Source organism: Triticum urartu, chromosome 7 (genome assembly GCF_003073215.2).
Source record: "Triticum urartu cultivar G1812 chromosome 7, Tu2.1, whole genome shotgun sequence".
Taxonomy (NCBI): Eukaryota; Viridiplantae; Streptophyta; class Magnoliopsida; order Poales; family Poaceae; genus Triticum; species Triticum urartu.
This window is the reverse complement of record NC_053028.1, coordinates 501414294-501426557: the sequence shown is the minus strand read 5'-3', so window position 1 is coordinate 501426557 and position 12264 is coordinate 501414294.

Here is a 12264-nt window from a genome sequence, read left to right as displayed (position 1 = left end):
GGGGAGCTCAGCTCATGAAACAATTGTCTTAATAATTCCGGTGATTAAAGTAGTATACATATCAATGGTATCAAGTCTGCAAGTTTTCTCAAGCTCGATACCAGCCACGTGACCTTGAGAAAAGCATAGTGTACTTCATGTATGATGCCCAATGTGCAATGCCCCAGGCCATTCAAAATCTTGCTGCTGATTACTTTTGCACATGCAGTGTTAAATTCATTTTACTTTTAATTTTTTGTACTGCCTGCTTAAATTCAGTTTACTTCTTATATATAAATGATGAATATTCAATTTAAGGGTCATATTTGTTGTCAATGATGTCGAAATATGCGCAATAATCTGAAATTTATGAGTACTTTTACAAATCCGCTATACAGACATAGCGTCCGCAATATCACCCGCAATCCGCAATCCGCTATGCCGACCCCAATCCGCTACCACCCCGCTATCTGTTATTTAAAATCTTGTTGTCATGAGAAAGTGGTATTGTCCTTGAGAAATGCTTCATCTGTGTTGTTTTAAATATTTCCTTTCCTTTTTCCGGGCAAACAGGGATGTTAGCATTTAGTTGTCCTCTTGTCTTTGCACAACAGGCCTCTGAAGAAGAATATGGAGTACATGAAGTGACTAGTTCCGATTATGCCGGGATGAAGAAGCCCTGTCTATCTTCTCATCAGAAGGAGCAGTTGAAGGATGGTTACATTACTCCCCACAAGACCAAACTAACTTCAGCTCAAAAGGACTGACAGATCTCCATCTTTTTTGCTGTGATGCACAAGTACATTGTTGTTCTAGGATTCTTTCTGGTGAGTTCCATTTTTTAAAGTGTGCTCTACAAGGACCATGTAGGTGTCTGTTTAAACTGTCAATTCATAGTACAGTTTGCTTTATACTAATCACTTTTTTTGTATTTGTGCAAACAGGGGTGCTTAGCTTGATTTCAATGGGAACTGCACAAAATGTTCATGAATACATCGAATCATTCATTTCCACCACAAGAAAGGAGGTGCTGATATGTTCAAGGCGTTGCAACATATAAAGGCGAAATCATACAAGCTACATGCGAATTTGGTTGATTTTGGTGGAACTGCACAAAAAGAACAGCTGGTTTATTTAGCACGAGGTGCCATATCAATGTCCGAACTGATGGCAAACCCTGCCCATTCCACAATCGTAGGCATTTGATATTTTGGAATGGGAAAACCTTGTTAAAGTTTGCTCATTGATGTACGCAAAACAACACGCATTTGACATTTTGGAATGGCACAACCTTGTCAAATTTTGCTCACTGATGTTAGCAAGAAGACATGCGTTTGATAATTTTGAATGGGACGCCCTTTGCTATCAGCAGCATCGATCGATTTTTCTTTATTGTTTAGTTGTGAAGTAAATATTGACTCTGACATGTGAATCGCTGAGATGCATAATCATCGATTGTTTTGAATGTTTTCTAGGAATTTTCAGGCATGTGTGTTTGATTGCAATGTACATGAACGCTAAAAAGCAGCTCAAACTCTTTGTACTCCCTTTGTTCCTTTTTACTTTGCATATTATATTTCTTTCAAGTCAGTTGATTTTACAGTGTGAACTAGTACGTATTGTTTTGCATGTTCATCCAATGCCAGTGATACAAGAATTCAAACTAACTGAACTAAATTCATTCATACACGGTTGGATTTCATATAAACATGCCGGATTTCATTACATTTCATACATTCTTCAACTAAAAAGGGGTGCGCTGGAGGTATAATTAATTAACTGAATCTACCCACTTGTGTCCGGCTGAGCCGAACAGAAGCTTATTCTCCAGCGGACTGAGCTTCAGTGACTTAACTACAGGTGTAGTTTCATAACTGACATGTGGCCCGGATGCCTATTGGGCCCACGTGTCAATGACCCAACTGCACCAGCAGTTAAGTAACTGAAGTAGCGTCCTTCTCCAACATAGATCTCCGACTCCACGTGGCCGCCAAGAAGCTAATCGGCCATCAGTGGTCAACCCGCCTAGCTTGGCTTCAACTGGAGGGTAGCAGCGGTGGCCTTACTTGGACCCGAGCAGCGGCGACCTACCGTGTTCTACTCTTCCTCATTTTCTGTGTGGCGCGGCCTCGTTGGGAGCGGGGCGGGGCCTCGACGGAGCCGGTGAAGTCCTCTATCTCGTTGCCGGCGGGGCGATGCCTCGGCAGAACGGGGGAAATCCTCCCCTCGTTGCCGGCAGGGTGGGGCCTCGGCTAAGCCGGCGATGTCCTCTACCTCATTGTTGGCGGGCGGGGCCTCGACGGAGTAGGGCCTCGCCGAAGCCGGCAAGGTCCTCTGCCTCGGTGCCGGTGGGGTGGGGCCTCGGTGGAGCTGGCGGTGTCCTCTGCCTCATTGTTGGCGTCACGGGGCCTCGGCGGAGCAGGGCCTCGTCGAGGACAGCGGAGCGGGCTCGTCGGAGCCGGCATTGTCCTCTGCCTAGTCCTTGGTCTCACCAAACAGCGCCTCGCCCGCTTCATCGCCCTCTTTGTAGGCGGCGGCAGCCTCCGCCAGCGCTCGAGGCGGCCCTCGCGGGCGGAGCGGTATGACTAGAGCAGCGCCTCCTGCTCCGCGGCGATCTGCTCCTCCGCCTACAGGTGCCCCTGGAGGAGATGGTGGTTCTAGGCGGCGTCGGCCTGCACCTCCCGGAACTTCTCCTGGCGCTTCTGCCTCACCGTGTTCATGTATTTGGAATGGGCCTCGCTGATGGTCATGGTGCAATGTACCGGCGAGGATGGCGCGGAGGAGGGGGTTGGCGTCGGATCGTTGACTACCATGTTATCCATTGGGATGTCGTCGTCCTCCGGCTGCCGGCTGGCCAGCCAATCGGCAGCAATGGCTACCATCTCCTTGTGGTTAGTCGTTTTCCCGTCCCAAAGAGCGCTGGAGCGCAAGGAAGCCATGGTGGGTAGTAGTGGTGTGGACAGGAGAAAGGGAACGGAGGCAGATGACTGTGGTTATGGCTGGCGCAGCAGTTTATATAGCAATGGTGGGCGGCGGAGGGACGGACGTGTGGCGCCAGAGTAACCGCTCGGCAACCGTAATGTGGGCGGCAGACGGATGAATGGCACTTGTGTCATTTGAAGGCGGAGCAATCGCCTACAATGGGAAGCGGGGCGGGCGACGCTGACCGTTTCGGGTGGAAAGCGCGCGGGGGCGAGGGAGGTGGTCTGGGTGGGCTAGGGCAGTCAGACTCGTGCTTGGCAGAGGGTTGGTCGAGCAGCCAGACATGCTAGCTCGCCAACGAGCTCGCCGAGCTAAGCGTCGACAATCAAACGATGGACATAGCTTCCGACCAGGAGCCGGCGCCACTGTCCAAGCCGGTTCATGCCGTGTTCACCATATAGCAGGTGCGGCCGCACTTCGACACCCTAATGGTGGAAGAGCTACCAGCGCAGGAGGACCTGTGCTGCAACCTCCGTCTCCTCAACGAGCACTGGTGAACAAGCGAACGAGAATGCCGTCGCGAACATGTGGCCCTATGATCCTGGCTTCCCGAATGAGCAGCGGGCACTGTATCAGACCATCCGTAGGGCCCGCGAGGCCCTCTCCATCGTCCTTCAAGTTGTTGCGCTCGTCGTGCCGCCGTCGTCTCGCGTTGTCAACATGGTCAACGGACATGAGGAATGAGGAGATGACTTTACTTCGAGAGGATGACAGTGGAGACCCACCAGGGCCATAGCCACACATACGCAAGTGCCTCCTTATTATGTACAACTATATTTTGTTTGCTTCCTCCTGGTTTCCTGACATCACGGTCCCACACCATTGTCAACCTATGTAGTCAATAAATGAGAGAATTGCACAAGGAGCGGCCGATAGCTGGGACCAAGCAGCTCGAGCAGTATTTGTGTTTTTCAGGTGTGAGTACTGCAGAGTTTTTCTTGAGCAATGTTTTCGTTGTTGTTCAGAGGAGAGCAAGGAATTAACTGGGCGGGCTGTGGCCCGTCTAGCCCAGGCCAGATATCCAGCCCAGATATAATTTTTTTTCAAGCTAAAAATGGCTAGCCCAGCTATACTTGTTTTTGAGGAATACCCAGGCAAGGTCAACTTGTTATTCTCCGCCGCGCTAGGCTACAAATCTTTCCAAGGAGGGATGCATTAGGCTTAACAAGAAAATGGGCTTTAAGAAATAATAAATGCGATGTAATTATAAAAATTGGGCAGTAACTATAGAAAATGCACCAAACACGTAATTAGTTTATAATTTTTTTGGATTTTGAAATTTTTAATTTCATTAATTGTTGCGCGCGCAATGTTTCGTTGCATTTTTACGTAATACAAGTTTATATTGAAATTGTATTTAATCTGACTAGAAATTTCGGGATAAAAATATTTCGGATCCCATGAAAATGTGGAAAATTTTATTGAATTCTATTTTGAACAGTTGGTTGAAATTATTAATCGTTGTCCTAACTAGAAAATGGGTTGTACTTTTAACAAACTGTAAATGGGTTGTAGTAATTCCATTAGAATTCAAAAATGGTTGTACATTTTTACAAATCGCAAATGGGCTATAAGTTCTCTACCACACACTTGTGGGCCTACTAAGTTGACGCGTCCCCTCAAAAAAAGTAAGTTGACGCGTATGCAAGGCTTTGTCAACTTATAGTCAACACACGGTTCTAGCAGCAGTGGCCGTTGGATGTCCATCCAATGGATGTCGTGGTTCTTCTTCAATCTCGGATATTCTAGCTTCAGCCGCCCAAAAAATGATTCCTTCCCCTGACATCTGGGGCGCACCCTTTCGGAGGCTGACATGTGGGCCTACTAAGTTGATGCATACCAAGGGCTTTGTCAACTTAGTCAATATAAATGATTCTAGTTGCACTGATCGTACGATGTCCATCCAATGGCTGTTGTGATTCTTCAACCTCTGGTGTTCTTGCTCCAGTCACCCAAAGCAGCGCCGGTCGTACCGCCTGCTCCTGCCTCCCGTGGTCGGCTGTGCTGCCATGGAGGCCTCACTGCCCCTACCACTCACACCGCTGGCCAGGCCCTGCGGCGACGGCAGCCTCACACCACAGCCAAACCAGTGAATCCTCGTACTCCTCTCCGCGCGGGCATCCACTGCCGCGTCTTCCCCGGCTCCGCATCATCCCCTTCCTAGGCCTCGCCGTCGTCCACCGCCTTGGTGCTCTCGGCGCAATGTGGTCAATGTGGTCAACGAATGACTTCCATCGAAAGAGTATTGTACGTGGAGAGGCTGATAGCTGGGTCCACGACTGCATCAATGAAGTGCCTCCTTATCACACGAAAAATAATGATTCCTCCACCTGACATCAGGGACCCACTGGACGGGCCACCGTATTTCACGAAAAAACATTTCCCCCTGACTGCTGGGACCCACCAGCTACATCTTCGCGCGCAAGGAAGTGTGTGACAGTCGGGACCCACCTGGTCGAAGCGTATGTAGCATTGTCATTCTGGCCGCGAACGTGTACGTACATACTGGTCAATATAGAGGCGCGCATGTGTCGTAGTAGAGGCGCGCACGTAGCATGTACACGTACGTACAACGGCCAGGGTGCAAGAAAGTAAATACGGCCATGTACGTACATATGGGCGGGGTCTCGAACGCCTACTCGCGCATACGTACGGCCAGGGCTCGTGTACATGGCTGGGTCGGAATGGAGAAACTGCGTCGTCGTCATGTTCATGGGGAGGCAACGGAATGCGTCGTGTTCATAGAGAGGCAACGAAACACGTTCTGTTCATTGGGAGCCAACTGGCTTAGACGGAATAGCCGATGGAAACGAGGCCTGGCGTACCACAGAACGGAGGAAACGGCCTTGTGTTCGACCGGCCACGGTCAAAACGGGATCATGTTCATCGGGAGGGGTCTGGCGTACCGCAAAACAGAGAAAACGGACTTCTCTTGGACCTCCTACGGTCGAAACAGGGTCTTGTTGATCGGGAGGGGTGTGGCGTACCGCAAAACAAAGGAAACGGACTTGTGTTGGAGCGCTACGGTCGAAACGAGGGTCCTGTTCATCGGGAGGGGTGTGTCGTACCACAAAACGGGACTCCACGGGATACTGTTCATCTCCACCGTCGACCTCCTCCATCCTCCATGGGCTACTGTTCATCCATCGTCGACCTCCTCCAGCCTCCACCTACGACTGTTTATCCACGGGCCCCTGTTCATCCAGCTTCCACCGCGCGCTCCTCCACAGGCTACTGTTCAACCAGCCCTCTCCACGGGGTCCTATTCAACCACCCCTCCATGGGTTGTTGTTCATCCATCCCTCCATCGGCTACTGTTCAACCAGCCCTCCACAGGGTGGTCATGTTCATCCAGCCCTCCACGGGATCCTGTTCATCCACCCCCCAACCGGCTCGATCAATCGGTGTCCTGTTGATCCAGCGGCAACTGCCTCTACTACCACGGGGTCATGTTCATCCAACCCCCCCCCCAACAACGCTCATTGTTCATCCAGAGGCATCATCAATCGGCTTCAGTTAGCAGTAGTAGCGAAGGAATCACTCGGGTTCAGTTAACAGCAAGGGATCGATCGATCGCTCGGGTTCAGTAACGCGTAGCCTGCAATGCAATCGCTCAGGTTCAGTTAGAGCCCAACGTCTCGCTCGGGTTCGGTTAGAGCCCAACGCCTTGCATACACGTGTGTATGTACGAGAGAAACGCGCATCGCTAGGCCCCCGGCCACCCACCGTAACTGGGAACTCCCCCAATATTTTCCTCGCCCTAGCTTCTACCATGGTTTTTTCCGTCATGGACGGCCCAAAGAATGTCATGCAGCTGCATCTCCGGCCCGCCCAGGACGAAAAGCCCATTTTCTTTCATGATTTTTTGTCATAGAAGTAGGATCCCACCACATCTATGATGATATCGGGTTTTGTCACAATTATCGTCATAGAAGTGTCATAAGCATGACAAAAAAATTCGTTCAGCCCAAAATGTCACGGATATGTCTTTTTTTGTAGTGCTAGCTGCGAATTTTGTCCCTTGTTGGCGTCCTTTCCTGCTTGAGCCTTGGCAGCTTCATCGTTAGTTTCAGGTTCCTCGTCCCCAATACTGTCATCTTCATTGTCTTCATCTGATTAGTCGTCATTCTCGTCAAACTCTTCTTCTTCATCCTCTTCTTTTGAGTTTTTGGAACTCTAGACCTTGCCCTATTTCTGTTCAGCTCCATTGACCTTGCCCAGTTTGCATGTGCGGGCATTATGTCCGTCGGTCCCCCACACTTGCCGCAAGTGTAGCTATTATGTGTGTCGTCTCCATTGGTAGAAACCTGGGTTGCTCCGATCTGCTTCTGCAGCTTTTGCTTGTCGACATTGACAGTATCTGCACGGTGTGGGCATGTGTGCTAATTATGATTGGTCACCACATTGCAGAATCTGCATGCCCTTATCCCGAGAGGTTTGTCGTCCGAGCCGAATTCCACGCGTCTAATGGGGCGCGGCGGCTTTTTGGCTGTTGCTTTCGCTGCTTGCGTCTTACCGTTCCTCCCCTTTATGCATGAGAATATGGGTGGTTTAATTTCCCTTTGCTACTGCTGGTAGGATGTCCTGTTGTCATGTCGTTCGCCTACAACACCGTCAAGCTCATGATCTTGCACGTGAGGATGCTGCTGCTCTTGAGTGTGCACGTGGGCAGGCTTTGGTTGTTGTTGCTCCTCCTTGTTTTCATAGGTGTCAATATCTCTTAGATGGTTCATCTTAGATAAGATTGTAGCGACATCATCCTCAATTTTTTCTGCTTCGTTATCCATGACATCTCTATTTTTAGCAGAAAGCATGGCAATGAGTTCTTGTTCAAGTCTTCCCATGACGACCGTGACCTCGCCATTTGCTCTTGGCTTCTCAAGCTTTTACTGTGCACCCTCATGTTCAGTTGCAGCAGTGCGCTTTCAATGTAGTATTGGAAGGCCTTGTTTGACGCTACTGTCCTCAAGTCATTTTTGTTGAAGGTTGGCTGGATGTTCGGGCGTTTGGTGTATCTCCTGAGGATGTATTTCTCCAAAACATTGTTAGCCTTATTTGTATGCATCATGCATAGGACATGCAGGTAGAAAATACCTGTTTTTTGGAAGAGGTGCATGTTTCCTGTCATTTCTGTCGAACAAAAACTTGTAAAAAAAATACTACATTCTGTAACATCTTTTTTTAGTCCTCACCTGTGTGGTCCACAGCTTGCACTCGCAATCGTATATTTCTCCCACGGGGTCTGCAACCACCTGGAACGCGTGTTGAGACCACGCAAACTGCTTTTGCGGTTTGTTCTAGCGCACAAGGTACTTTGTAGGCTCATCCGTCTCCGTCACCGTGAAGAGGGTGCTTAGTTTTAACCTCTTTCTGATCTCGTTGTACACACCTTGTGAGTAAAGCTTTGCCATCTGAGTGTTGAATAGAGGGTCAGCGTGTTTTGTTGTTTCTGCACAAGCAAGAGTGATGAACAAATTATTAGTTTTCTCGCAGCAAAAACTTGTGTAAGTAAGACAGAATTACTTTAGTAAGCACATTCTTGTCTTACGACAGGTGATAGAGCTATACCCGGTTACCCATTGTCTCCTCGTTCTCTTTCTGCCTCCTGGTTTTGATGCAGGTGTTTACTTGGCTGACAAACCAGTGCAGGTTCTATCTCTCATTTACGAAGTTCTTCTTGAGCACATAGTTCATGCTCTCACTCCATTGTGTGGATGTCATTTTGGCACAGAAAATTTCTTTGAAGTAAGATGATATCCATTTCTCGCGCTCGTTCCACATTGACACCATCGTGGCATCATCATGGAGGTTCTACTTATCCATGGGTGCTTTCCGGGCAGCCTCAAACTCAGTTAGCGTGAGGGGCTAGTTGAGGATTGATGTGAATTCATCATTAAAGGTTTCATGGAGGTTGTACAGGTACGCGAGGTGTTCCCTGTACTTCTTCATAATGTGCCAGCGGCATAGCTTATGTACTGTGTTCCCAAAAACATCTGGGATCACCAACGCCATTGCCGGGCACTGGTCTGGTAATGAGAAAAGAGACGTGGAGTGGTCAGCGAATTCTAGTGCATATATACAAATAGAACTGACACAACCATTTTACTATGTTATTTTCCTTTTTGGGGGGTTGGCGGTGGTACCTGTGAGTATATGCATGTAGGAGCCTTCCCTCTCATGCACCTTAAAAATGTTTTGAACAGACACCTGAATGAATCTGCATCCTCATCTTTTATCAGGGCGAAAGCAAAGAATGTAGTCTGCAAGTGGTTGTTAGTACCTACAAACACCCCAAGTGGCATATGGTACTTGTTGTTCTTATATGTGGTGTCAAAGGTCATGCAGTCACCAAAGTCTTGGTATGCCCCTCGGCAGCTTCCGTTCGCCCAGAATATGTTCTTCACTCTATCGGGCTCATCAAGTTGTATGTCGTAGAAGAATTCCTTGTTTATCGCTTTCATCTCCATAAAGAAGTTGATAGTATTTAGGACATCGTCCACATCATCCATCCTTGAATTCTTTGCTTTCCTACATTAAAAGCGAACAGTCATTGAAAAATGCACGTTGAGCTGGCATCAGGCCAGGCGTTGCATAATTGGTTTGTATTGACAGAGGAAAAAAGAGGGGGGGTTCTGGGAGAAGAACATGTTTGTACTTATGCGTTAATCGGGTCTTTGGCGTTCATTTCGATGAAGTAGCCACCGGGGTCATCGCCACCCAGTATGCTCATGATTTACTCATGCTCAATGCCTTTGAACTACAGGTACTTGACGTACTCCAAGATTGTGTTGTCAAAGTTTTTGTGGGAGTGCAAGAAGACAAGCATTTGGGGGCTGACCACTAGCCTGTGGTTATGTTCCCATCATATCTCCTTTACGACAAGTGTTCCATCCTTTTCCTTCTTCATCCTCATTTTAGCCTTGCAGTTAGTCCTGGCAGTGGTCTTGTTCCTCTGCTATTCGCATATAAAAACTTCGATTCATAGACTCCATAGCACGTACAATAAAGGTAGACTCGGTTGTTAACCTTAGAACCTTCCCTGACAGCAAAACATGTGTGCTTTGCATAGATGTTGTAGAAGTCATTTGCTTCTTTGAAAGTTTCAAACCGCATCTCTAGCCTTGGCAGAACGTAAGCTTCAATGGTAGGGGGCTACACGCAACAGTGAGCAAACAAAATATGGTGATGAAAATGTTAGATGGGGTGGTCACAGTACTATGGTATGGACTATGCTTGTATGTTTTTTCTAAAATTATACTTACATGTGTATAGCTCTATACTGCATTCGGTGTTTGTTGTTCACCCTGGTGTATGGGCGCGGGTGGTGTCATCCTCGTCGACAGAAAGACTGTAAGGGAGGCCCCTAAAGTATAATTGGTGCAACAAACCCAAATTGCAAGTACCATGCTTTGAACCTGGGTGGGTGGGAAGGCATCAACCCCTTCCCACCACTAGGCTATGCCTTAGTCTGCAATGCACCTCTTGGAGGGAGCAATGTTGATGAAGCTCCCCGTCTTTCATTGTACGGCCGTCTTTGGTCAGATTTGTTGTGAGGTTGCTCCTATCTATACGGCTCATATCTACTACTTTGCACCCTGCTAGAGTGGTGAACATTCCTATCTCTTTGCCCTAGTCTTCCCGTCGCAACCGCTTTTGCAACACGTATGATTGATGTTGATGAAGCGATTGGTGGAAGCCTGGGTGTCCTTGCCTTTCTGCATGCGCCAGGGAGGGAAAATATTTGTTGTTGGGGACATTGTGGACCTTGTTGCACCCCGGCAGTGGCAAAGATTGTATTCCCGGTAAGCGGCGTTTGCTGCAGAGAAGAACCATACCATGCTTCTGATGATTCTGGTGTAGCTTGAAATCTGCCTGAATTGTTGGAGTATCTGGGGGCTATTTCTGGTGTTACCCAACCAGGCGGCGCCTCATATCTGCTTGGCTCATCATCAAACCCTCCCTGCATGTGCCGCCTTGCATGTTTCTGCAATGACATTCAATAGTTTTGGGATTAATCTTTCTGCCTTTTTTCCTACAACTGATGGGTAACATGTCATGTACTAAAGGTAATGTATAAGTTGAACTTGCAACGTTGGGCGTTATTAAACTTTATTGTCTATTCTCCTTGATGTACTCTCAGTCAAACTGATGGATGGACATGTTGAGCGCTGATGTACTGATGTACTTTTAGCAGTGATGCATCGTTGTGGGTTAATGAACTTATGCATGTTTTTTATGTTTTTCCCTAAAACCGATGCATGCACATTTGGGGCACTGCTGGCAACCTGAACATTGAACTTGGGAGTAGTTGGCAGCTATGAAACTGGTGCATGTCTTTTGTTTTCCACTGGAATTGATGCATCTACATTAGAAGTACTCCCAGTTTATGTATAACTGAACTTACTGTGTAATAGGTGTATTTAATCTTTTCAACAACAGTCTTTTCATCGTTCGAACTGATGCATCTACATGGCATGTATTATTAGTAATCTCAACATATAACTTGCAGTGGTAGTTTAACCTTTTATATGAACTTATTAAGCTACCTGAACTGATGCATAACTTTAAGTCTTTTTTACTCAAACTGATGCAAGCACAATAGAGGTACTGATAGTAACCGCGACATCAAAATTGTGTATCAAGTGGCAAGGACCCAACGAACTGATGTAAGAATATGCGATGTACTATCTGCTTTTACATCATAGAACTTGCAGAACAACACGGGGGTATATGATTTTTTAAAGTAGGACAGATGAACTTATAGTGCGACATCACACGCATCTAGTGTTTGAACTGAGCAATCTAGCGTGTTTTTTTCTCACACAATCACGCGCATGAGCATTGGACTGAGCCTTTGTTTCTTAATCAGATTCAACAGCAACAGTTTCTCGAATCGGAAATTCATCAAGATTTGCAGGGGAAAGAAGGAATCACCTAAAAACGGACGCCGACAAACCTGTCGTCCTGCTCACTGACGGTGGCGTGGTCTTCTTGCTGGTGGGGACGGCGTTTTGGGATGAGTTTTACAGGCGGCACCATTGATCCCGAGGGATGGAGCTTGGTTGGTGGGGAGGAGGCGTAACCACCTTCACGGCGTCGCCAGATCCGGCGGCGACCCTCCACGCCGTCGAGGCCTCCCTTTGCTCAGGCTACTGCTATCGCTCGCTTGTTCACGGCGAGATCCACGGAAGAGGAGAGGAGGCGGCGAAGTAGGTCACGGATCCGGCGGTGGAGGAGCAACCTGTCACGGCGCCGCGGGCTCCCTCGCTCTGGCTACCGCCATCGCTCGCTCACCCACGACGG